Below are 27,250 nucleotides of genomic sequence, written 5' to 3'. Positions count from 1 at the left end.
GATCACTCGGATAAGGGAGAAGTCGTTGACCTTTGAATCGAGTTCTGGTATTGGGAAGAAAGATTATCGACTGAAGTTATATGGCGGAAATATGAAATGCCATTCACGTAGAAACTTTTCTGAATATAACAACTCTGGAAGTTAATAAAAAATGAGTCTTCCTTTTTCTGTACAGATATTTCGAATTTTTCAAATTAAAGTATCGGACATAATTTTAAATATTATTGAAAAGTTAAGAAAAGAAATATATTTTTGTATTCGATAATTAACCCAAGATCTTTGAATAAAAAAGGCTCCTGTTTTAGTAATCTTAATTCACGGAAATGTTTCGTTACACGGTAAATATTCTATTTCGATGAATTTCCGCGGTTGGAGTCGCGTTTTATCCAAGTCTTTTGTCGCTGATTGAACAGCGACTTTGAAATGGATGTCAACGCGCGGGAAAGTCTGCCTCGTCTCTTCGAATATGAATGTTCTTTGTAAACAGTAGAAATCACGCGCAGCCTTTCTGGGCGTGCTGAAAAAAAAAAGTAAGTGTGCGTGCATATATCTCCAGAAGCCGCCCAGCACGATAATGCCGTGCCGTGCTGTGATAAAGAACAATTTAACGGTCTTGTTAAAGATACGAAATACGCCTACTGTGATAAAAGTGAGTCGCGCCACGCCGTAATCGTTTCAATAATATATCTATCGAACGTTTGCGTTCATACAAATTAATATTCCATCGAAACAGTTTACATTTTCAACGCTCGAAGAAAAATTCTATTTCTCTAGAAAAAGAAAAAATTAAAAAATTTCCAATCTTACACCTTTCACATTCCCTACAAATATTATGGGCTTGAAATCGCTGAAAAGCGGTTAAAATTATAAAAAAATTCAATTCAAAGGAAAATTATCGATCAAAAGGCAATATCATAGAGAACGATGAAAAAGGGTTTAACCTTTGCTTGAATAAACTTTCAGCAAACGGATAAGGCTAAAGGAAGGAAGTCGTCGTGAAAGTGGCCGGTATATTTAACTATACTTCCGGAAATTCGGAACCGGTAATTATCCCTACCATTTTTCTACTTCGTCAAAGTTCGAAGCGTAACCGAAGCGTTAAACGGGCACAAGGTGCACGTGACTCTGACTCGTTGTTGGCCCTCGAAAAGTTCGCGACTTTATATTTCCGTTTAACCCGTTCGTCCAGCCTGAAAACGCTTTGGTTACGTTCAATGCGACCGGTCGTGAAAAATATCGATACGGCTTCGTGGTCCGTTTCGCGGAATGATTAATTATAGGAAAGAATGATCCGTAGCGTGAAAAAAGAAAAAAAAAAAAAAAAACAAAACGCTTTGCGCCATTTTCGCTTTGAGACGCGACAGCGAAGTTCCGTGAAGTGGAGATCGATAGGCATCCGCGGCGAGCGTAAACTTTCCAATCAATAGGGCGACACGGTCTCGCGCGCAGTCCGCGAAATTAATTTCGCGAATTGAAAAGGCGACCCTTCAGACGCCAATACAATTAACCGTGAAGCCCCGAACTTCATATTTTATAGGTAGGTACACCGACACCGGCCAAATTGAAAGAGACAATTTTTGCGGCCGGCACAATCGCGGCAAATGGACGGCCGCCGAAACGCGGTGCCAAAGTTCACGAAACGAATATTCGTTTCGTCGAAACAAAAATCGAGAGCTTAAGCATATAGGAATAAGAGTACGTAGAAAAATGGGGGGCCCGAGCAGAAGACACTTCTTGCCTGTAGCACACGTCGTCACACCTGACGTCACACACTCGTTAGGGGGGGCAGATGGTACCCCTCTCAAGCATGACGTTAGGCCCACAGGGTACCTGGCGGCGTCTACCCATGGGGCCTCCTTCCTTTCTTCGTCTAACACCCTGCTACCTCCCTCTTTCTTTCACCCTCTGGTTAACGTTTCCCCCCTTCTTCGCCGGCCCATAAGGTAAGGCAAAATAAAATAAAACTTCTGTCAAGGGAGTCCCCTTTTCCTCGCACACACACGTGCAGCTGCTCAGGTAGCACGAGCTACTTCCACATTAGAGGACGGAACTGCCGTGGGGTGCCACCGTGTGCCCCATTGAAATTCCGTCTGGCCAGACGCCCGGCTGCTCCCTCGCGCGGTGTGTAGAACACCGTGAAGGGGGAACGGGCCGGCGAGAAAACAGAAAGAGATTATTAAGGTGACGAACTTTCGATCGATTTGTCGTCGCATCGGGATGCGCCCCTTCGTAAACCAACAGCTTCTAATATATTATTTTCTAAAAGAATCGAATTCAATGGGCAAACTAATCTTGTGTATCTGAAGAAAGATTTCTATTCACGAACTGTTTGCCTTTCGCTTGCAAATAATTGGTGAAAATTCGAAGGAGAAGGAAGGATCTTCCTTTGACAAAGATTTGCTGCTTGTTAAGGATATTATTGTGCTTTTCGATTCAATCGGACGGTTAGCCGCTTGCTCCATTAACGAGCCACAAAGGAGACGGGGACATTTAGGAATGCTTCCTATTTACAAGCTCCAGAAAGGATCCTAGCTAATTATAGCGGTTACTATAAAGATGTACAAAGGTGCGAAAACGGGACCAAGCTTTTCATTGTCCGGTATTACTGGCAAGTGGCCGAGCCCTCTTAAACTGTTCCAAAGTGGTCGGTAACGAGAAAGAGGAGCGTTTTCACGCGTTCCTTGAAAGAGAAGAACTACAGGGGCGATTTGTCGTCGCTTGTAAATCCGTCCCGTTAATTCTCAGCACGAGACATCCGGTCTTCCGGCGAGGCGTTGCGGGGGCGTTTCGTGTAGTAAACATAATGTCCTGACCGTAAAACCTTGTACCTTTTGCTTTCCTACCCCGAACGCGTGCCGAAACGTATCTTTTCCAAACCTTACACCTGGAAAGTTTGCCAATTTCGATTTGTATTCTGCTTCGAAATTGGGATACTCTGTTTGCTCAAGCTGTTTTCTTCCATTATTATATTTGATACTAATTGTATTAATAATATTATTATTGCTTGAGTTTGGAGCAAAATCGAATTAAAATCGGGACTCTCTCACAGCCGACTTGGATATCGAAAATTGAAGATGAATAGCCAAAAAATGAATTCTCAAAAATTCTTAATAACATCTGGCGAGAAAACCGTTTCTCGCCTCTCAACCTGAAACTCCGTTACGCCCTCGAGTATCGCGCGTGCCTCTCACAATTTATCACGGAATCACGTGGATTCAACGGTCCGTCGAACAAAGTGGCTCGTCTAGAAAAGAAACGAAAGCTATCCAACAGTGTTTCTCCCTATCTTTTCTTCATCCACCCTCGCGAGCATGCCGATTCTTCGGTTCATCGTGACAGATTGGCCTCTCCACGATATCCGGCCCCAATTTCGAGACGCGCCTCTCTAACGGGAGCTTAACAACCTCGAAAACGAACCGCATCGAAAATGTTCACGATCGACCCAGCCAGCACACAACCGTATCGTCTTTTTCACGTGCGATGCACAATGACTTTCGAACATATGTCGAACGATGGAGTTTCTCTCGTCCGCATCAAGATACGTTATTAACGGGTGCCCCCCTGAAGATGAGGGAGAGAAACGGTCTCGTGAATGAAACTGTAGCGGCAGATAAAACGTGAAAGAGAGAGAAAGTAGAGGATGAGAAGAAGGGAGGGGGCGAAAGAAAATCCATTTTCATGTCGAGACCGACTCGAGCACCTAGACACGTGGGTGGAAGAAGCAGAAGGACGAGGCAAGGTGGGGTAGGTCGAGCCATCTGGTTCCTTCCCTACACACAACCACCTTGAGGGCCTTTTAAATCCACCAGAGACATGCACCTTGAGACCTGTCTGGGCCAAGGACCCTCGAACGCTTGGCCCTTTAAAAATCGACACTGAGACACCGAGACTGTACCCTTACCCTTGGCTCGCCTTAACAACCCCGAGGATAACCGCGCCATTCAACGCTCCGACCTTCTTTATTTTTTGATATGCTTACATACGTTCTTCTGTTCCCTGCGCTTGGATCACGTTTCCGGCCGGCAGAGCCGGTGTTTCCTTTGTATCGAGGCTAATGGATACCTTGATTCCGATGACCGCTTAGACTCTACTTGCTTTCTCGAAATTATATTCTTTTAACTCTAATTTCGCGTACTTGTTTATTTGAAATTTTTAAGACTCAAAAAACGAAGCAGATTAGAAATCGTTATCGCTTTAAGTGACGATTCTATGCATCCTAATTCCCTGACATCTCAGAAGCAAATCAGATTCGCATCACCGGGTGCACACAAGTAAATCCGTGGCTGCATAGGATACCTATTAACATTACATAAACAGAGGATATCCAGCGTGCAGTGTGCTGTTTACTAAGATCAGCATACCGTCGACGGTCTACCGACAAAGCCAAATTAATTTGCAAATCGTTCCGGATACGGATCTCGAAGGAATCGTCTACCTCTGTATAGTGGATGCGGGCGTGCTCGTCGCCATAGGTCCTTATCGATATCGACGAGCCGCGGCCAGGTTGAAAGCGGGGAATACTAAAGAGAAGCAGAAACGAGCGGAGTCGAAACGGGACGGATGCATGTACGAGAATGCGTAAATCTTCGAGTGGATATCGGGAGATGAAAAAAATTGCAACCTCAGATGCTGCTACGGCAAGCATTTCTGACCCGTATCACGCGTAATTTTCGTTACCCCTTCCCGGATACCGTATACCAAGCTACTTTTGTCTTCTTACACAACCGGCTCAGCCCCGATCTCCGTCACGGGAACTCGGTGTACACGCAAGGGTGCATCTCGCGGACCCAGTTACTACGCTGCCAGGCACACATGCACTTTTGTCTACGCGACGCGTGTGCGCCGACTTGCGAGATCTACGGGCAGGGGAGGATAGGCGGGAACCGAGGGAAGGGGGTGAGATACAACCCGTTGGGGATGGGCTGACAGTGAGACTTTTATTAGAGAAGGAATCAGCAAGCATGATTATGTACCTTAGAGCGTCTCCACCTCCGTTTACCGGTTTCCAACCCTCCCTGCCTACCCTCTGCTCGCTCACTCCCCGCACGTCTAACCACCCTTCTTCCTACTTCGTCTCCGCTATCGCCACTGACATTGCACGGCCGCGACGACGACGACGACGGCTACGACGACGACCACGAAGCTGCCACCCCGTCGCAGCTGCATTGTCAACCCCTTCCCTCCCCCCTCCGTCAACCCGTTCCCTGCACTCGTATATGCACGCATTGGCGTAGAACGCTGAGAAATCGACGACCCTATGCAACCAACGATTACTCTTCTTCTTTCCAGATAAGCTTTATCGCATTCTACGTTACCCTATCTTTTTCATTTATATCGCGGTTAGGGTAGTTTCTCGCGTCTTTCAGAATTCATACTTAAGGTGATCTCTTTGAAAAGTGGTTAAGATGTATTTTTACTTGAAAAATTGATTTTTCAAAAATTTGGGTACTTACGATGAACGTTGCCGTGGCGATGTGAAAGATGCTGTCCCCTGAAACGAAAAGATCACAATCGTGTTATTTTCTAAATTATATAAAATATTTTTTGTTAATAATTTTAAAGCTAATTTGTATTTGAAATTTTAAGATATGATCTCCTAATTCTTAAGATAAAAATTAATAATCTCAGGGGAAATTTAAAAGAATTAAACTCTATTACGTAGGATTCCTTGCAGTATTGCCGAATTCATCGTTCGAGGAGATGAAAACGTATAGTACAGAGTTGTCCTCCACGAAATTTGCATCTCTGCCTCGCCAATGCCGCCCAAGGCGATATTGTCGTCACAATGAAACCACCCCCTCCCCCCCCCGAAGCTCGCCAGCAGCCACCGATACACCCTCCGACACAGCGATGTCATGTGCGGGTGTCGCGCTCCGAACTTTTGCCTCGAACCAGATGCGCGAAACTTCGCGAATTCTGATCACGCATACATCGGCATGGTAAAAAATTTTATCAGCCTTTTTTTCGAGTTGTCCCTCTGGACACGGTGAAAATCCTTTTGAAACGGCGCGACCAGCCGGGCCGAACTTGCGCCGGAGAAAATTTAGATGCAGATGACCACGTTGGACGGTGAACTTTTTAATTTGGAATTCTCGTTCCAGTACGGATTCAGTTGGCGACTGGTACCTGCCTGTGAAATAGTTGCGCTGTTTTGCAACTAATTTACATAGCCCTGTACAATTAGAACTGTTACGCTTTTGAAGGGGAAATGTTGTTTCGCATAAAGAAAAACGTGTCCCTCTATGGAAATATTAAATGGTCAATTTTGAAGGTTTGCCAAAAATTAGCTTCTACGTAAGGATTTTATAAATATTCTTGATACAGAAGAATAGCTTTTGTTGGAACGAGTACAGAAAAAATAGCATCTGGATAGTCTCAAGTTCATTTCCTGTTTTCCCCCAAAAATTCTTTGTTTCCGAATTTTCGTAATTTTCTTAATGCAGTATGAATAGCACTCTTCCTTCTGTTCCCAACCTGCTTGGTGTAAACTCTCAAAATAAAAAGTCATCATTTTAAAAAAGCCTTGAGTTGACCCTCAGTTTCTCAACGTAGACCAACCCTTAGAGGAAACACTTCTATCATAAGTAGTCAAATATTAAAAGTATTCAGTATTAATTTTATTATAATAATTTTTAATTAATTTTTCCCTAAGTAACTCTCCGTGTTTATCGATTTACATTAATTTCTCAGGAAATTTCAAGAATCAGAATGTCTTCCTGGCGACTATTCAACGTCCCAACGAAGGATGCACTCGAATAAAGAATCAGAGGGGAGTATACATACAGAGAGATTTAGAACGAAGAAGGATGAGACTAAAGAGGTCATAGGTGTGAGGCATAGTTCGATGCCAGTATCTGAGACAGTTTCGGCTGGCAAGACTTAACAAATAGACAAAGTTTCATCCCGAGGATACCGGAGCTGGCGGATTCTCCGGCGCTGCTACGACATCCTCTCTCCTCTTTGTTCCCAAGTTTATGATGTATTAGATGTTCCCTGTTCGTCCTTCTCCCGCGTTCCTTTCCTCCGTTCCTGTGTGTCGCGCCTTTCGGCTGACCAATTTATACGGCAGCCGGCAGTTAAGACGAAACTTTCAGCTAAGTGAATTAACGACACCCACCGACGCGTTGCCAAAAGATTCCGGGAGATCGATGAATATCAATAGCATGAGTTTCAGTTTGTAAATTATTATTTTAACGTCTTTCGGATATTAAGCAAGATATGCGAAATGAAAATTTCTCCTGGAACTCATCGACCCTCTATGCCAAAGGGTTAATTATTTAATTATTTCTAGGATCAGGATCATTTTCTGTGAGAAAATAAATATTTCGCGTGACCCTAGATAAGGTCATTTTATTACCGATAGAAATGAAACTAAACGAACAGGGAATCCTTTCGCAGCAGCGATCGAAACGAAATGAAAACTTTCGTATCCCCATAAAACCGCCATAGCCGGGGTTACGCAGACGCGGCTGCTGCCCCGAGGATTAATAAACTTTGTCGCGTCTCGGCTTACCTCGTTGCCGTAACTCCGTACGAGGAAAATCAATACCCGATACACGCGTATCCCAGAGGTTTGCTCCTACTTGTCGCGCTATCTCCCTTTTATCACGATCCGTATCACGTCGTATCGTCGTTCCGTGGGAATATACAGGCGTACCGTCTGCTCAGACGAGAAACGGCCAGCCATTTACAAACACAAGTAGGCCGTCTAACCGTTAAACGCCCACGCCGTTGTCCGTGCACACCCTCTTGACAAGAGACGTCGACTCTTCGGGGTGACAGATGGCCCGATAGACAAAGAACCTGGCCGACTGCTTTCTCTTCGTGTCGTTGCGTAACTCAATAAAACGACAGGGAAAGAGAGTCGAACGGTATCCGAGAACGTCAAAGGGACGATGGGGTTGAAAATCAAATAGTCTTGTCTCGATGGGAAACCTGGCCCTGTTAAGATTGATCTTTCTATCTCACTCCTTTTCTCTTCAATCTCGGTCAGTTCTTACTTTTCTTCGCGATCGTCAATCAGATGCTCCCCCTCGGTGACGAAACCGCGTCGGCGATGATCGAAGGGTAGTTGCATCGTGTTCCACGACGATTAGGCGATTAGAAGACCGCCCCTCGACGAAACCTCGTTACGATACCTCGCTATTCGATACGGAATTAGCTGCGGGGATTGCGGGTACTTCACGAATCTAACTCTTTCTAAATACTTTGCATCCATTATTGACGTGGCAATTGAACTGTAAATTATCGTTTTCATCTGTATGACGCATTGCAAGATTACAGTTCTGCGTCTTACGGTCCTTGCTCGATCGAAACACTGACACGCATGAATGATACCCGTACGCGTGCACGTGGATAGGAAGGGGCGTTACGTCGATGGGTGGCACAATAGGCACGTGGCAGAATCTAATCATGTTGCAACTCCTCGGGGTGAGCTTGCATTTTTTCTTTTCAAGTTCCGTCATTCAATGCGTTAACTCGCTGGAAATTCATTAATTCGTTCTAGGAGGAGCTGGATGTTTTTCTGTCACGCAACTTGTTGTTTCGGTAAATATCTGAGTGAACGAGCCCATCTAAATAATTTGCGATGTAACGATAGTAATTTCATTTGAAATAATAAATTGAAAATGTAGCTGTTATTTCAAGGGAATAAATATGTCTTTAGGCTCTGAAGGTTAGATATCTTTTTAACGAGTTAATTGCATTTGACGCTATTGTCATTTTAGAAATGACAAATGGAAAACAATCGCGAAGATATATACGTTTTCAGGAATGATCTGCTCAGTCTAAAGTTAGTGTCCGATAGGTCGTGCGATTGATTAAGCTGGTGTCGTGCGTGCAACTTGTACGTGTGTCTGGAACAGTGCTAGAAACACGTGGCCCCTGTCTCAGGAGACGCCCCTTTCATCTAATCATTGCAATGCTAATGGATTATTTCAATCGAAGAACCGAGGGATTAGTGGCGTCCTTAGCAAAGCTACAATTACGTATCTGTTATGAAACACGCCTAAAGATTAATAAAAGTTCCATTAATCTTAACTTTCAGACATTTGATAGAATCGGGATAAGAAAAATAGATAGAAAAATAGAATAATCCTTTTTTGTTATGAAAAGAAATAAAAAATTACAAAATCCTTTTATCTCTGCGCTATTCAAAGTCTCGATTCTTTTTTCATTTTATTTTTAAAATTTGGACAAAAGTTTCGAAAACTTCTCTGAACGAATCGAATCTGGCGCACGTTCGATCAGTTTTCAACCAAGAAGAAGAAGAGTCGAGGATCAAAAGAGGGTGGAACTGATCCAGCTGTTAAGGCTAAGTATCCTGAAACGGGACTGCAAGTTCCTTACAGGAAGGACGAAGCAACAAGTGGCTTCTTAGCTCGAGCAATCTTAGTTCGATATTCAACAAGTGTTTTCCGAATGGATGCATGTCCTGGGAATTCCTGGTGAGAAGTTTACCAGGAGCAACCACTTGTCACGAAATGTTTCTACTGTTCCAAGGATCTTTCAATCCTGACAATACCTTGTCTCTATTCAATTTAATCAATATCTGCGTTCTATAGGGTTAAGTAACTATTATATAACAATCCTATTAAATATTTTCAACAATATTCTAATTGGCCATTTTAGGATATCGATCCAAAAATTGTAAATTCTCCATGACAAAATATACAAAAATGGTCATTGCCATTTTCGACTAAAAATTGAATATAAACTTCAATAAACCACTTATTCATAAAATATCGCCATTTTCACAAAGGCAATCAAAGTGTTAGATTTAACCCCGAAAATCATACGTTGGATCAGCAAAGATTCGAGGGTTAATGGGAAACAAAGCGTTCCTAATCCACGGAGGGAGAAAAGAAACGGGACGAGTAAAGGGGATCGGTTTCGCGTGCCGTCTCTAAATAATAAAATAAAAAGCTCGACTCCGTAGATCCTTGGCCCACGCTCAATCCCGACAGCAACAAGTTGATATCTTGTTCCCTCGAGGGCGTTTCGTGGATAGCAGGACGTAGTCTCGAGAAAGTACTACAGGGGGGTGGGACAGACCTTGGTATCGTCGTAAGAAAACGCGTTTCGTTTCTTTTCTCTCTTTCATCCCCCGCCGCTTGTTTCTTTCCATCAACAGGTTCCTTATCCGCGCCCCGTAGCCCGGAAAATCTTTGAGGGAAGTTCTTCGTCCGTGAAGGGGCTAAGAAAACTCAGCCGAGGGTGGACTTACTTGGGGCTCAGGAAACGACCAAGATGTAAAGGGATGGTGTTTCCTTAGGGGTAGCAGCCGTGAAGACGATTCAAGCGTCTTGTAACCTGTTGGAGTCACCCCCGTGAAACGAGATAAAGTACTTTCTTAACTGAGTTTGGGGTGAGAAGCTCTTTTCTAGTGAATGGACATCTTTTAGAAAGATGTATTTATGTTTGGAGAGTGCTATTAATAAACAAGGGTGCTTTTCCTTTCCTTTTTACTTCAATTTTATATAAATGATTCTAACTAATTTTAAAAAGAATTATCATATTTTTTTAAATAAAAATAATTTCTAATATCTCTAGTCATTTGTGTGTTCAATTTTTCTCCACTTTACAAATGACACTTGAATATGAAATCTAGCTAAACAAGATATAATTATAAAAATAAAAATAATTTCTATGTAAAACAGACAGACACGCATATGTTTCGTAAATAAAATTTTCTCCTAAAGTCATCAAGTCGGGAGGAAAATGTATTCGACACGTTGAGTAACCAGGGAAGACAGTTTATTCTCCATACAGTGGTTAACAGGCCGAAAACATCAACACGGAGGGAGCTTTAATTAGCAGACACTTCCCGTAGGATAAGAAAGCCTGGTGAAAAGACAGGGGGATGAATCTTCCTTAGGGGTGGCTCGGTCTAAGAAAAACCGAACGCCCGATGTCTTGTAACCTGTTGAAGCAACCCCTCAAGAGATAAAGTGCTTTCTTGGTACTGTGAAGAAGGGGCTGAAGTTTAGTGGGGGCCAGGAGCCAAGAATCTTGAAATACTTGGGATAAAATCTATAGAGTGACACGGATAGAGCGAAGATGAGTTAAGTGGGATAAAGATGGAACGTTAAGCGAGATCTTTAAGGGAGGAGAAGACGCGGGACAACGAATCCCTAAAGCGAGATGGATAGAAGAAGAGCCAGAGCAGCGAAGAGCTCTTTGAAGAAGTGACACCTTTGTTTTCCCAGAGGGCGCTCGAACGTGCCACGAAGGGTTAGTAGTCTCGAGGAAAATTGGCGTTACGAGGAAATTACGTGGAAACGAAGATAAAACCCTTCGTGACGATAGCCCTTGCTCGTTGCAACACGTTATCAATTCCACGTGTGGGAAGAAATAGGGGCGAATACGGAATCTTTGTATAGGGATGGCGAAATATGTAGAAATATATACAGTTACCCTGTATTCTACAAATAATAATCTTAATTACAAGGGCAAAATTAAAAACTCCATTGTATTCACAATTTTTGGTTCTGGTTTACAGCATCCATTTTTTGTTTTCATATCGTGTAATCAAATTAATTTTGACAGAAAGTATTTACACGGATAAATCCTTAATTGAAAAATACACACGGTTCATCAATTTACAATTTTACAAGAGTTTTCGAAATGTTTCCCTAATGTGCCACTAATTTGTATTTTTCTATTTTACCAAAAGTACCAAATAATCCGCAATGAAATAATATTCTACACCTCCATCAGCCTTTCTTCTAGCTTGATCCGATCTAAATAAATCGAGCATACGATTCAGAATCCATTCATCTATATTTACCCCTAAATAATTCCAACATCCCTTCGCCTCGATCCATTTTCCATTCTTAACGTTCGAAAGCGTTTCGTTCAGCTCGAATCGTCCCGATTGCAATTCGACAAAGGATTCCCCTCTCCTATTCCTCGAATCTGTCGGAAGAAATTACGCCCACGTAGCGGCGTCTCGTCGATTACCAAGATCGACTGCAAGAGGTCCCGTCACCTGGCATTTCCGGAACCTATCGCTCTTCCTGTACACCGATCACCCCCCCTTTGCTTCACGCAAATCTCAACTTTTCAGTGGCGCGTGACTTTCGTATAAACGGCTGCTGTTCTTTATACGCCACGATCCTCTTTCTCGAGGATCGAGCATTGTGTCTGCGACCGGGATAAATATTTAACGACACCCCTTGTCGTACTGTTACGTCAATATCCCGAAACGTATACGGTGGCATCCTTCCGGCCAGGAAGACGCAGCAGCCGAGCGTCGGGGATCCGCTCGATCAAGGCTCGTTTTCGAGAAAAAGGACGTCGAAAAGGAGGCACCGGGGTCCTTTCGTATATATTCAAAATATGCAGAAGACCCGGCGTGTCGGTCGGGCGCACAGCGACAATAGGTGCGGCAAACCGCGGAGATAAAGGACGGCCTTTCGTTCGTTTGCTGCGCACGGCTGCGGGGGTGCAACTAAGAGGGGGTTTTAAAAAAAAGGGGGGCAGAGAGGAAAGAAGCAGCAGGAAAAGTGGAGGAGATCGTCGATTCTGTTTGGCCACAAAACGCGGTAAACAGGAGACGAGCGGTATTATGCAGTCGTCGTAGACAGACAGCCACCTACAAGCAGATGATGAACCTTTTTCAGGATTTTCAGGATTAGCGACAGGCGGACATTACACGCGGTTTCGAGCCCGCGGGGGCGGGGGGAGCGAGAAGCCGCAGGAGAGATAGAGGAAACGACGGGGTAATTTGAGATGATGCTGTTCTTTCTCAGCTGCCATTCGGCAGATGTCGAAATTGCCCTAACCGCGGAGACAATAACGCCAGGATAATGGATTTAATTCGAGAACTCCGGGACCCTTGATATCTTTCTTAAATACGTCTTCTCCCTAAGTTCCAGTTTGGGGTTGATCCGAATCCGAGGAGTAAACGTTTGGAAACGATTCGATCATTTCAATAGAATTTTCGTTATTGGTATTCTCTTAATCAATTTTTCAGCTCTTTCTTTTAGAAATAAAACTTCATTATTTCTCTAAAAAAAATCTGAAATTAACCCAACCCCTTAAATCCTACATGAAACGTAAAAAATCTTGGTTAGGTTCTTTCTGTACACTTCCCCCTGATCGAGAGAATCCTAGGACGCGCACGGCTACGTATCACGTGAAAAGAAGTTCGCCGGTTAACCGAGCCCGATTCGTTTCTCGAAACGCAGGATCGCGGATGCGAGCCGAAGATATAATGGCACGTATGACGCGGTAAAACTTCTGTGCCACTTCAGTTAACTTCTGAGGGAAGTCGGAACAAACAATCGTGGAATTAAAGTCACCGCGATCCCGCGGCTGCTTCACCGCCGCTGCGAACGAACCTGTTAGGAGACAGAGTCAAAGGATCTCCGTCTGCTAAGCGAATGTTTGCGTGTATATATACGCGTATCGAGTCGTGGCTCACCCTCGCCGTGTTGTCGCCGGTTGTTTCTCTCTATTTACCATCGGAGAGCAGAGAGTTAAGGGAAAGAAGGTGGAGGAGGAGGAAGAAGCAGCAGCAGCGTCAGGGAACGAAGGGCAGCGGAAACAGTGTATAAGAGAAGGAGATATGGAGAAAAGAGAGACGAAACGGCCCTTCTCTACCTTCGGCTCTTTTCTCGGCCGCTCGTTTTTTTCCCCCTTTGTCCCGAAGCACGGAAATTAAGAGACTTCTCCCGGTAGACCAACCCCTTCGAAGGATCCGCGTACGCGCGTGCACACAGCCAACCGTCCCGAGAACGCGAATACATGTCGCACCCACACAACAGGGATCCAATGGTTCTATCCACGGGGTATGCGTGTGCAGACGTACAACAGGGACACGAGTCATTGTCCGCGGACACCTGTGGACATACGTGCTATGTACGATGCAGCCACTTACTTCAGAGCCCGAGAGAAAAAGCTCTCTTGCGCTTTTCTCCGCTTTTCACGCCGGGCGAACTAAGCACCCTAGCCCTATGTCTACAAGACTCGTCTTCTGTCCCTCTTCGGCCGGGGCCTCGGCTCTATCAGGGTGTCCTTCTCGAGCCACGCCACGCTCGGGGTTCTTAGGCACTCTCTCTAGCCTCGTGCTTCGTTTCCCACCCCCTCCCCTCCCACGCGTTGGGGTGAGAAAGTCGTTCAGGGCGTTAAATCGCCTCCGCTTCGCGCGCCCGTTGCTTTGTAAACGGCCTCACCCTCTCGAGGATAAGATAATGCAAAGTGCAACCGTGCTAACTTTACGTCACGCGAAACGGCCCCTGTCGCCACCTACTCGTTTCAATGTTTTTCTTCTTCCTTTTTTCTTTCTTTCTTACTTTTTTTCATCCCTCTGTTAGTTCCTTTAATTAAAAAAGTTATTATCTTGGAAGAAAGAGAAACAGCGGGACGCGGCTGTGTGTTTATTCTTCTCGGTGTTTGCTGACCGTGCCCGAGTTCGCGGTCGTGGAACAATCGTGATATTATATTAGGAGAGGAGCGGTTAATTAGCGAGACTCGTTTTTAAAGGGACGATACACGCGGGATAGAAAGTTCGACGAGTTTTCGTTGGAAGGGTTGATAGCTCTGTCGGATTACAGTAAAGATTACTTAAATTACGGGTCTACTTAGAATCGGGATCGCGAACGTCTCTTAAGGGTAACCTCGCCACCCCAGGTAAACCGCACGAGTTATTACCAAGGGGTGACTACCATCTGCCTTCCACTACTTTCAAGTTCGTACACCTGGTTCGACCGTCGCCATTCTTCGATCTTAATGTTCGCAGTACTATTTTCGAGTTGCAAATAATCGAGGATTTTCAATTTCTTAGGTGTACAAATTAATTCGGTGCTTTCTCTCTTCGCAAAGGGTTAATTGAAGGTTTATGTTTAAAAAGTCATGGTAATTCCAAGTATTAAAGTAATTTTTATTTTGAAAGGGAGTGTCTGAAAGGGGTGCGTTTGATTATTTTACCTTTGTCCAAAAATAATAGAATACTTTTTCCAAGTATTTTAGAAAATGACTTAACAATCAGAAACAATTGATTCTTGTTCCTAAAAAAGAAGGACAATAAAGCATACACTCGGATCGTTAAACAATCATCAAAAAGAAAATTGATTTTTATCAGAGGAAACGATGAAAGTCCGTTCTATCGAGGCACGATAAAAAACCCAGCCGACCGAACGAAAAAACAAAACCCTCTCAATGATATATATATATATATATATATATATATAAAAAAAAAAAAAAAAAAACACGATTGTCCGTGCAGAAGTATCTTCGCTTCGGCAGCGAGTGTATTTGATCACATGCAAAAAACCATTGCTTAATTATCTGTAATATCCGTGGCAACGAGTATCATGGACCGTGGAGTTCGGTCGATTTGAGAGAGCGATGGGTAAAATCAAAAAAAAAAAAAAAAAAAAAAAAAAAAAAACTTCATACACATCTGCAAAACGTAAATTTGTACAAGCTTGAACACTCGTAGCGATCGCATACGCGCGGCGAAACAGAGTGAGAAAGAAATGGGGATGTAGGAAGAGCGAGCGAGAGGGCGAGAAAAACGGGGGTTGCGACGAGAGGGGCACAGTGGATCTGGTTGGCCGGGGTAAAAACAAAAATCGAGGCCGAGCCCGCAGATACGCGGTTTTTGCGAAATTACCGGACCCGCCTCGTACCTTCGCGCTTTCCCGTAAATCAATCGCCGCTTCGACGTTCGTATATATTTTCCGTTAATTATTTTTATTCACGAACCCGCGGCGCGTAGGAACGCCCAACGTGCGCCCATCAGGGCCGATCCGTGCGTCAACACGGTTCACGCATACGCACGCGTCTACCTACTCCAGGAGAACGCGTTTGGATTTTTCTCCTCTGCCCGTCCTCTCGTACCCACCCTTCGCGTGTCCTAGACGTGTCCAGAAAATTCCGCGGAAATATGGACGGGAGGGTGGTGCACGCATAATGCCATCTTTTTCTCGCTGCCACTCCGACCATTCTCTGTTTTTTTTTTATATTTTCTCTCGCGTACAATCGTCGCTGACAGCGGTGCTTGTACGCGCGTTCGTTTTCCAATGGATAAAGAGAGGAAGATGGAGAGACAGAGAGTGGGGCTGGTTTGTCAAATTTGCACATTTATTCGTTTACCGGCATACAATCGAGCTTAAAACTCGGCCGAGTTCATATGAATGCGTGGACACCGGCGCGGCGGCGTACGTGCGTCGCTACGCAGGAAACTTCATCCCTTATTCATAACCCTTCGAAGGGCTTGATGGAGCTCCGAGGCTCGCGGAACACACTGGACTGTCTCTCTCTCTTTCTCTTTTTTCACGTCGCGGTCTACTCTCTTTCTCGTTCTATCTGGTTCTCCTGCACGATAGGGATGGACCGTGCGTTTTTTTTTTCTTTTTTTTTTCTGAAACGCTTCATTTGTCGCGCGGCATTGTGTAATTCTTAACAATCTTGCGCGTCTTTCGGTGCAGGCATAATTCGCGATCGAACGCTCCGGGGAAATCACGAATAATTTACATCCACCACCGTGGGCCGCGCTTTGTAAGAACAAGTACGGGGTGGAATTAGTTTTAATTTCTCTGATACGCATTCGTTTCTTTCTTTTTTCTATTTAAACGCAGAAATGTTTGTTGTGAATATTTCTATTCTGTCTGAAACTGAGAACGCACCCTTAATCTTCATTTTGCATAATTCTGTGGGCAATGATGGTATCGCGTAACAATGAATTTTTATGGTATCTGGAGCTTTTATATTTTCTTTACTTAATTGTTATGAGTGGAAAGAAAATAGGAGAAGAATTTAATATAATTGAATAACAGGAATGTTCAGATCGACGAGGAATGCCGAAGAAGTGGCAAGTATAAATAAAGGGCAGAACGGTGTCGGTTGTTTGCGTAATTTGCGAAAGGGACCGGTAAAATACCTAGGGCAGCTGCTAATTAACGATTCAATCGCACACTTGGTCGCCTCGATAGTTTAATTGATTCCGAAATAGTTGGGCAAAACGAAGCTAGGCGCCACCCTCGTCAGGCATCCTGTGGTCAGGAGGATCCGGCAAGAAATAAATTACCGAACTGCACGCGGCGCCCAAGAATGTCCACCCTTCTTCCTAAACGTCGAACCGTTCCCGAAACAATCTCAACACGGATCGAATGACCATTCGTTCTTCGTTTCCCTCCGGCTACGTTAACTGTTTCGATGGGGCAGCCAGAAAGACGAGGTTCGATTGTCATTTCCGCGGCTCTTGCTAGGGGAAACGAATTCCTGCTCGATCAGAAAGCTTTGATTTGCTCTGTGTAAAATTTTACAGCCGATAATATGAGATTTTGCTATTATTTTTCCAATGTTATTTCCAATATTCTACCTACCTATCATACTTCTAATAAAATGTTAAATTACCACAATAAAATTTCTACGTAAAATATAACCAAAGCTGAGAGTTGAATGAAATTATAAGCTGGTTACCTAGAAAAGCATCGAAAACTCGCTAACTCGTAACATCAAAAGCAATTCACGTGATCCGCCTACGTTCGTACGTAAAAGAAAACGAGCAGCCCTGTTTCTCGACGCACGTTCGTCGAAGTTAGTTTGAATATTCGGAAATTCCGACGAGCACTTGTACGATAGCCGCGGAGTAACAAGGCCTCGGTCTGAAGGAGGGAAGTTGACCATAACACACGTGTATCATTACATGTTCCAACGGAGTTTCTCGAGTTTCGACTTTTTCCGGTATGCACTCCGGAGTGCATCACCTTCTGATACCTCCTGACTTTTCTCTCATACGTGGGTCCCGGCAAGCGCGAAGCAATCGCGAGTCATAAAAACGGTTTCTCTCGTTTTGTGTACCCTTCGAGTCCACTCCGTGTACCGGTCGGAGAAGTATCGCGGCTTGGCCAGAGTTATCGTGTAGCTACACGATACTTGGACGTTCTCCGTTGAAAGCGTATTTCCGTTGCAACGGAGTACCAGAAGTAGGTGCGGTTTAGGTTTTACGGTTTTACAAAGTGAGTTCCTCGAAGCTCGCGATTCGACGGATACCCTCCTACCTCTTTTTCAACCTTTCTCCGGCTACTCGCGTACCAGCTACTCTTATCTTCATCCCTGTGTAAGGTGTACTAGAAAATATGACCAGGTAAAAGTCGTCTAATTCTCCCTTTTAAAATACCAACATTTTCATCGAATCAACCTATATTTCTTCTTCATTATTATTCGAACAATATTCGAATCATATGGTCGTTCAGCTTATCCGTTTCCGTTTGTTCGTCGCCTCCAGACTTTGCGTCTACGAGATCCACGGTCGACGCGATCGGCCATCGTCGTTTAATAAAGCCGCAATAAAAGCGCTCGCCGAGACGGAGTCATCTGATCTACGGAGCGTAATTGCGAGTAATCCAAGTGTACACAACGCGTGTGTTTGCGCGAGCATCTATAAAATGCGGAGGTGTAGGTGTGTCGATGGAAGGAGGATCGTATGCGTGGTGTTGTCGAGCGAGCCTTTGTCAGCCGCTCCACGGTGATATTAGTTCTCAAAGTTTCCGGTATACCGTTTGACAGAATGAACGACCCGGCAGCTTTAAATATTACCAAACTTGTGTAATACTCCGTTTCGACGAAAAATTGCTTTTTTACCCTGAACCGATGCCCGTGCGACAAATAATCTCTGTGTCTGGCGGACAGAATGGAAAACGATCATCTACGCTCGAATAGCGGGAAGATTTTTCGTAACGAAACGTAACGAAGAATTCTCTTTGTCACCTTCGCGAATTCGTCGAACGGGGTAGCGCGATAGGGGGTAGGAAAAGTTGGTAGCCGTGCAACGGTTCATCCATCGGGAAGAATCGGGAGACCAACGAAACCGAGACAGTCTGCAATAATTATCGAGGGGGGGCTGAATCGAGGAAGAAGAGAAAACTAGAACGGCGAAGGGAGAACGAAAGGGCAAGGAGAAAGGGAGAGAGAGGTGGTTGCGCGCGCGGACAGAAAAATAAAGGAGAGGAGAAAAGAGATGAGAGAGACAGCTGCGAGGGACGATGAAAAGTTTGACCGGACGCAGCGAGCACAATGCACCGTGGACCACCCTCCACCCCCTCGGCCGATCCACCCCATGATCCCACCCGCATTGTACGACCAATCAATATTGTTTTATACCGCGAGTCATGAGACGAGCCGGCCCGATCGCTCCTCTCTTCCTCCTGCTACCGTTCGAATGCAGTCATTGCCTCCCTTTCGAAAATTCCTTCGCTTATTCCCTCGGTCGTTTCTCTTTTCTTTCTCAACCCTTTCGTACGGCAGTTCTTACCTTCGGCATCCCAAGACTTTTGCCGGCCAATCGGAGCGTCGTTTTGTTCGAGCCCGATCGATCAGGACAGCTTTCAGACGTCTCTACTCTCTTTTTTTCCCTCCATTATTCTTCCTTGCCTTCTTGCTTTTCCGCTTTATCCTTCCTTTCCTCTTCAAGTGAAATTACAGACTTTATTGTTGCATCGGGGGGATGATAGAAAATGCAGGGGGATCGATATCGAAATATTCTGAGCAAACGAACGGGACAGCTTTTTCGATCGAGCATCTTGTCGACCACCAGCCGAGGATCTATTCAACAGTTGCCGAAGAGAAAGAAGAATAGAGAAGGGAGCTGACTAGGCCGATAGATCGCAACGACATCGACGTCGACGTCGTCCTTTCATCCCCGACGCGTCTCGACGCTAGCTGGGATTGTCTTTAAACACGGTGACAAGAGGACACGCAAGAACAGCTCACAATGTGCATCCGCTCGGCGAGCACGACGAGGAGGATACGTTTCGTCTCGCTCGATGACGCTGATTCAGGATTATTCTCCCTCTTTAATTATCTACCCCCTTCCCTTTGTCGCGTAACGCGCGATTCAGCCTCGACGGCCACCTCGTCATCGTCTTCTGTCGTTACGCGACCGGCAACTGACTGTGAGAGTCCAGTGCGAGGACGCGATAACGTATTATCTTCCGGACCACGTTTCTTCGGCAGGAACCGGATATATTGCCGGACGATAGCTATGGTATCTCGCAAGAACCGCGCTTCGTCGCGATACCCTTCTTGAAGCTTTTTTTTTCGAACACCTACATACGTCTTTTTGAATTTCGTTTCAAATAACATTTTAAACAACTTGGAGAAAAAATAGCAGACTGCTTTGTAGCCTATCCAAGTTTCAACGTGACCGTCTATTGTAAATCGTCTTGTGACGAATACGATGAATATGTCCGTGTTGATTCTGTCAATAATAACTGCGTCAAAGCAACAGTATTTTATTGATATCGGTGGAAAAATGGCACTTGAACTTGAACGAAAATCGGAACAAGCAATTGAATTTTTTCGACGTCTAAAGGCATTATAGTATGTCAACGTCCACCATATTCATCCGATTTGGCCCTGACTGACTATTTTGTATCAATTAAACTGAAGTTGAATTTTAAAAGGCACTCGTTTCGATGATACTCTTGCCATTCGATAATCTTTTCAACAAGATTTCGGTGCTTCGAAAAATTTGATAATTTTTTATAAATGATAATTTTGATAATTTCACAATTATACAAGAAATATAAATTTTCCATCAAATCTAACATATTTAATAAAATTTCCTTGTTAATAAGTTATGTTTGAGGCAGCATCCGTCGTACACGAGACAATCGTACCATCCGTTGTACGATGGTTAAACTGTAACGAGAATTTGTTCTAGGAAAATGTTAATCTTCTTCAGGAAGTAGCTGCAGTTCAGAGATGACGGGCTTTTAATCGAACGATAAAGACAACGGATAGAGAGTCATCTTCACGTGTCCCGACACTGACGACTCATATGGCTGCGGCCACATGACACACGCGTCACGTAATCTCGGTTACTTGTGTAAGTAATTCTATTCCCCTCGTACTGACGCGATTCTCCTCACCCTACCACCTAAACACACCCTCCGCGTCTACGTAAATAGCTTCTCCATCCACGGACGTAATCTTCATACGACATTCATTATATCGTGATCTAAGCACTCTAGTTCCACCATTTATCGCGTGGGACGATTGAATGGAAAACAGTGACACAATTCTTGGACATACAAAATTTATATCATCTACTTTTCTAATTAATAAAAATTCATTTGTTAATATAATGGTGTAAAATTTAGGAAATGAAAATCATATGAAATGCGGGATTAGATTAAAATTGAGGCTCTCTCCATGGTCCGCCATTCGGGGACCCAAAGCAATCATCAATTAAACTACTTCTGAAGTTACCGATCTACCTCTACCTCTTCATGCATTCGATCATCTGAAATAATGTCTCTTCAAGTACCCGACAATACGATAGGAATCTGACTATAGGCATGGAAATAAAATCGATGTTCCGGCAACCATCTCGTAAAGGACAGGCTACGAAGCGGATCGCGTGCAAGCACCGGTGCAATTATCCGGATTCTTTATTCCGACGTTTCGAAAGTCGCGATTGGCGGGCAACACGAAACGACTCCGGAGGTCCAATTGCGTCTATGGGGGCCCAGAGAGCGAAGATCCGGCCCCGTTCGTGGCAATGGGCGTACAACGACGCGGAAAACGGCGATCGCTCCGGAAGAACGCGCCGATCGTCCATTGTCGAGTCGCCATTCTCGACGATCATTCAGCGTGCATTGGCTCGCCTTCGTTCTCCAACGATTCGACTGGCTTACACGCCATCGTAGATTCGCGTTCCGTTCACGAAGCCGATCGGCAATCGTGATGTAAGCGCCCCACCTCGTTGAGAATTCAGCCTGTCCTGCGGAGTCACGGTCCCTTTTCGCTTCCTGTGTTTCGCCTCTTTTCCATCGAGTCGCGGCTATTAATTAAACACAGCCAGACAGGAAGTTGTCAAGGTTCCTTGCTAGCTGCATAACTTCGAAATAAACTTCTACATTGTCTATCGTACAAATTTCGCAAGATTTACTGCTTTTGTTTTATAAACAAATGAGACTCGTTAAATTCTCAGTGATTCTAACATAATTATTTGAAAATTTTTATGATATTTAAATATCGATGAAATTTTGCAGAAATCAAACGTATGAAAAACTAACATAATTGCATTTATTTCAATTGATAATTTCTGTGAAATTATATCGAAAGTTTTTCTGACATAATCCAGATTATTCTTCAACATCTGCAGCGAAACGAAATTCGTCCAATTCCTGGAAATATTTAATCGTTCTAGGAATTGAGCTTTAATTTCAGGATTAATTTATCATCATACGTTATGAAACATAAACTGTTACAGTGATCTCCCGGATAGGGTCACATTTTCCAGGGAACCATTAACCCATTCGAGCTGTTGAATGACTCAAAACAAGGGATGCGTTATACGTATTCACTTGCACCGCTGTTTTATGATACATTTCGCGTCGAAGAACAATAGAGGTGTAAATCGATGTATTTTGATATCAGAAATTGCGATCAGTACAAGGCCGTTCGCCATTCAATGAACCTTTATACTCATATTTGGGGTCACTGTCGAACTTCCCGCTCGACATTGACATTGTCACCTCGATTTTCGCTAATCAATCGATGCACTTTCTCCCTTTCCATGATATTATAATTTATTTTATATTTAAATATAGAAAATTCTAGTTCGAAAAAAAGAATTTGCTTCGATATTAATACTTCATGGAAAGGTTTGAATCAGTCGGAGATTCAGAGAAACTAAGGATTACAAGTTTGGTGTTAGAGATCGACATCTGTTTAAGATGAAACGGTTCACCCTCGATTGACCTGGACGGATGTAACATTTCTCAAACTCTCGTTAAGGGTTCTGAACCGGAGATTCGCAGATCGCCGTACAAGTTGTCCCGGAAACTCGATTACCACGACGGATATTTAAGTTCCACGAAAGTCCCATTGGTGGCTCGTAGCATCCACGCATCGTCGAATCGAAACGGTTTCGAATCGCCGTGCAAAATAAAACGTTGATCGAACGAAAAGCGGGTTAATGAGATAATTAAATTTACAACGGCGGCCACAACGAAGCGACCGCGTAAAGCCGCGTTTCCGAATGCGACAATCCGGCCGGCCGAGTTCACAAACACTTTCTTTTATCGAGTTTTCACGAGCGCAAGCGCACATCACCGATCCCGTTGTAACGCAATTACAAAGCCGTAACATACTAATTCGGTTAATTCCAAATTATCACCCCTGATTTTACGCGTCGTCAAGCGTCGTTAACGCAACCGGCCACGGTAAAAGCGATTCCCGTCGATTATGCATATGAGCGACGGAAACCGTCACAAATTTTATTACTACAAACCAAACAGGCCGCGATCGGAGAGAGGCCCTCGACCATCATAGCGAAAATATTCATTCACCCCTCGATGAACTGCGAAAATCGTTGTTCCACCGAAAGGTGACGGGAATAACCGTCGAATTGTCACCTTAATCGCATTATACTTCTATTTCATTTATTTATTTCACGGAATTAATACACACGTCAGCGAGAAAGTTACAAAGGTTTGCCATGAAGAGAGCCATAATTAAAATTTAATTTTCTATTTCATATTATTTTCATCTTCTCAATTTTCAATTCTTCCTTCAAAAATTATTTTTCCAATATACGAAGGGTGTTCAAGGGTTCATGTAAAAGAATGTAGGTAATAAATCTAATAATAGATAATAAGAATTCAAGTACTTTTTCCTACAACCCCACTAATTTTAGTAAAAATAAAATATTTCTCGCTATATAAATATTCATTAACACAAATGAACACATTATTCCGTCAATGAATTATTTTTGAAACAAGCATGCGTAGTCGAGACGAGTCTAGCGAAATTTTCGCGAGGTGGTGAAAAGAAGATCTGCCGGTGGGCGAGCCATTGTTGCCGGTGCAAAAAGTCAGCCAAATTAATTTCAATTGCAGACCGCGGTCCGGTTCGTCTCCTAGCAACGGAACGTTAGCGGAAAACGCGAATGCGTTGGTCGAATACAAATTGGCGCGGCAAACGACTTTCCAGCAAATTGTAACCGACGAGAGCGCGAATAAAACGGGGTTGCGACAAAACCCGAGGAGAGAGAGAGGGAAAAAAAAGCGAGAATTCTCGAGGGATTTAATATTCGATGCGTCCCGTACACGTTTAAGCAAGCTTCGCCGGGTGTATTCCGCAAACGAGAAGAACCGGGCGATAATTGAAACTCGAAGAATCCTTCGACACCTCCTTTAATCAAGCACGCTCAAAAGAAGAATATCCCGTCATCCTCGATCGGGGACGCGTTGAAAATTCACGATACCGATTCTTATTGATGGTAAGGATCGAGAAGAGAGGACACCCTAGTCGATTCCTTCCAGTCACTCGGTTACAAGCTTCTCAGCCGAGGCGTTAAGTGTTCCCCGGTCTACCTTTGATGTCGAACAATCGGCAAGGCGTGGAATTCGGCGCCCGACGAGTGACCACTCGTGGAATCGCTACGAGTGTCTACCCAAAGCAAAGGGAAACACTCTTTCCGCGTCGTTTGGTCGTTTCAGCAGGTGATCGCTACCCGACGAGGAGGGACACACCGCGCCGCACCGTTTCGAAAAGGGGTGGCGAGATCGCGAGTAGTCGAGCAGAACCGAACGAGTTGGAAGACGGAAGATGATGGGCGAGAGGATAAAGGGAGAGGGACGGGGGTGGAAAACAATTAAGGGAAGGCGAGGAGAGGGCCGCCTTGTATGATAATGCGTTGTAACCTCCGGCAGAGGAGAACGATACGCTGAAGGAGGAGGTGGAGACGATGGAGGAGGTGGAGGAGCTGGTTGCCGAGGATGAGGCCGGATGAAGCGGAGGAACGGAGGGGTAGCCGCGAGAAGGGGGTTGGCGGAGGTCGTGGTTCTTACTTTGCATTCCTTTGTGTGTCCTCCTGAGCCCTCCATCTCTACCCTTCCAGTCATCCTCCTCCTCCTCCACCACCACCACCTCCTTCTCCCTCTTGAAGCTTGAACTAACGCCCGAGGTTTTAATGCACTTGTCTACTCCACATACCGTTCATAAAGACATATATGCCGTCTGTTGAACGAGTGGGCAGGAGGAGCGATTCTTGGAAAAGTGAAGCGAGACAGAGAGAGAGAGAGAAACGATGGAAAGAGGGTGGTCGCGGAGAAAGAGGGAGGGGGAGAAAGGGGTGACGGGCAGCGCGCGCGATGTACGAAGAAGCGAGAGACGGTGCCCGGCAAAAGAAGAGCCGCGAGAAAGAGAACGGGAAAGCGTAACGATATGAAATGCATTTTAAATTCTAAGCATTCGCTCGCGTCGTCGAAAGACCTCGCCTCTTTGCTTGCATAATCCTGACGGTGATGTACAAAAGTTAAAAAAGAACGACCAACCCCGCCACCGAGGAATTATAATGCACCGCTCGTGGCAGACTTTACGGACACGGAACTAGCGTCCAGCATTTGTCTTTTACTTATGAACTGTACTGGATCGATCGATCGTGATCCGGAATTACTTGACGTGTAAAGTAGGTTCTTTCAGGAAAAGTAGTAATATAGGAAAACGAGAGTAATAGACAAGAATATTGAAATATCAAGATTCAAAAGCTACCCCTGTCGCGTACGTGTCCCGTTCGCGTGTCAATGCGATACATATTTCATCGAATATAAACACTTTCATCCTTCTTTCATCTCAGTCGCGGTGATCGATATGCATAGCGTCTCGCATTTTCTGTCGCTTAATTTTCAATTCATTTTCAAATAGCCAGAAAAAAAGGTAATTACAAATTGACTTACCTTTTGTGTCCCGGTGTCTGCGCATCAACCAGCTCTCTGTTACGACGTCATTCGTCAATCTGAAAAAAGGAAAACTCGTGTCATCGTTCTTGATTCATTACGCGTACAAAATCCGTTTAACGTTTAATTGGATGCAACAAGGTCAAGAGCGTGCAAGCGCCGGAATTCATGATAAATAATTTCGATTTTATCCTGACGCGTTTCATCGACGGGGATGAATTAATTTTTATCACGGCGCACGGTAGTTTTAATGAATTTCAAGTAATATCTATTAAATCGTATCACCTTCGGTGGCAACCGTATCGCCGACGTCGCATTAAAATCCGCAAATATTTATACAAAATAATGATAAAACGCGTATGAATGACAGGAAACGGACGGTATTCATAATGTACAGATGATATGGCTCGATTGCCGAGGCTGCTAATTACATGCAAGGTCTTAAATTATTATCAATTTATTTGATCCTTGCATGGATTTTGCGGAATTTGGGTGTCGATTCACCCAGGCTCTACTGTTCAATGGTTAATTACTAATTATCAGCCATTCGTGGTATCTTCGCGCGTTTCTATGATGATCGATCGATCGGTGCGCGAACACCGGTGAAAGAAAGTTCTCCAAGGAAAAGGGACAAACGAGCGAGTAGTTTTTAAAAAGGAACCTGTTCACACACGTGAGTCGGGTACAATGGGAACGTTAGGGGTCGCGATGTATATACGAACTGGTACACGCCGATTCAGAGGAGACGCGCACGGACGCGAAGGAGGCAGACAAAGAAAGAAAGAGAACAGTGGAAAAACTCCTTTTCATTCGGTGGAAAAAAGAAAGCGGGCGCGAGATTCGCGCTTCATTCATGGCCAACGTCTATGGGGCGAAAAAACGACTTCTCCTACGAAATGTAATTAGCATGTCTTCGCACAAACGTGCCAGACAATGTTGTCGTTTAATTAGTATGCTTCTCCGTGGCCGTTCCTTTCCACACACCCCCGTTGATCCCGTGTCCTTTACCCTCTCGCGTGTCGTACACGACAAACACACCCGTGGCCACGCACACCTACCCGACACGGGAATGCATCAACGAACCGTACACCTGTGTGTGTTGACGTATCGCACGTTACCGCATACCGCACGAGTGTCAATACGTCCATCCACGACCCCCTGTCTATGGGTGCTATTATCCTAGACAGGAACGATCTGACCCATTGTCGGAAGCTTCTCGACAGATTTTCCTATAATAAATATTCGAATTTTCTTTCATAAATAAAAATCGTATCGAATTATTAATATTCCAAATACGGATCGTTTTTCTAAAAAATTAAGAACTTTAAGGAGGACGGCGGACCATGGAGAGAGCCATAATTCTAATTTAATTTTGCACCATTTTTTTTTTTATTTCGACCAAGGCCGATCCCGTGGACACGGTGTTCCCACGGTTCGAAGACTATGCTTTAATAGCAGACTCAAGCTGCTAGATGCGTGACGTGACTATGACGCATTAACGCGACGACAGGTCGATTCGCAATTACCGTGCGAGAATCCGCTCGCATCCT

The 27,250-nt window shown here is 44.4% G+C and overlaps 1 long non-coding RNA gene across 8 annotated transcripts in view; it reads right to left on the bottom strand.

The window, feature by feature from the left end:
* Positions 1–27,250, bottom strand: part of LOC117603092 (uncharacterized) — an 86,491-nt gene that overhangs the window by 45,439 nt on the left and 13,802 nt on the right. For all 8 annotated transcript variants that reach the window (XR_013063198.1, XR_004581136.2, XR_004581138.2 and 5 more), the window contains exons 2-3: positions 25,701–25,759; positions 5,454–5,491 (exon numbers count right to left, since the gene is read on the bottom strand). This is a non-coding gene — a long non-coding RNA (uncharacterized LOC117603092). The remainder of the gene's footprint in view (positions 1–5,453; positions 5,492–25,700; positions 25,760–27,250) is intronic.

This window comes from Osmia lignaria, chromosome 12, assembly GCF_051020975.1.
Source record: "Osmia lignaria lignaria isolate PbOS001 chromosome 12, iyOsmLign1, whole genome shotgun sequence".
NCBI classification, from domain to species: domain Eukaryota; kingdom Metazoa; phylum Arthropoda; class Insecta; order Hymenoptera; family Megachilidae; genus Osmia; species Osmia lignaria.
The sequence above is the reverse complement of the archived record's forward strand: the minus strand, read 5'-3'. Positions and strand labels throughout refer to the sequence as shown.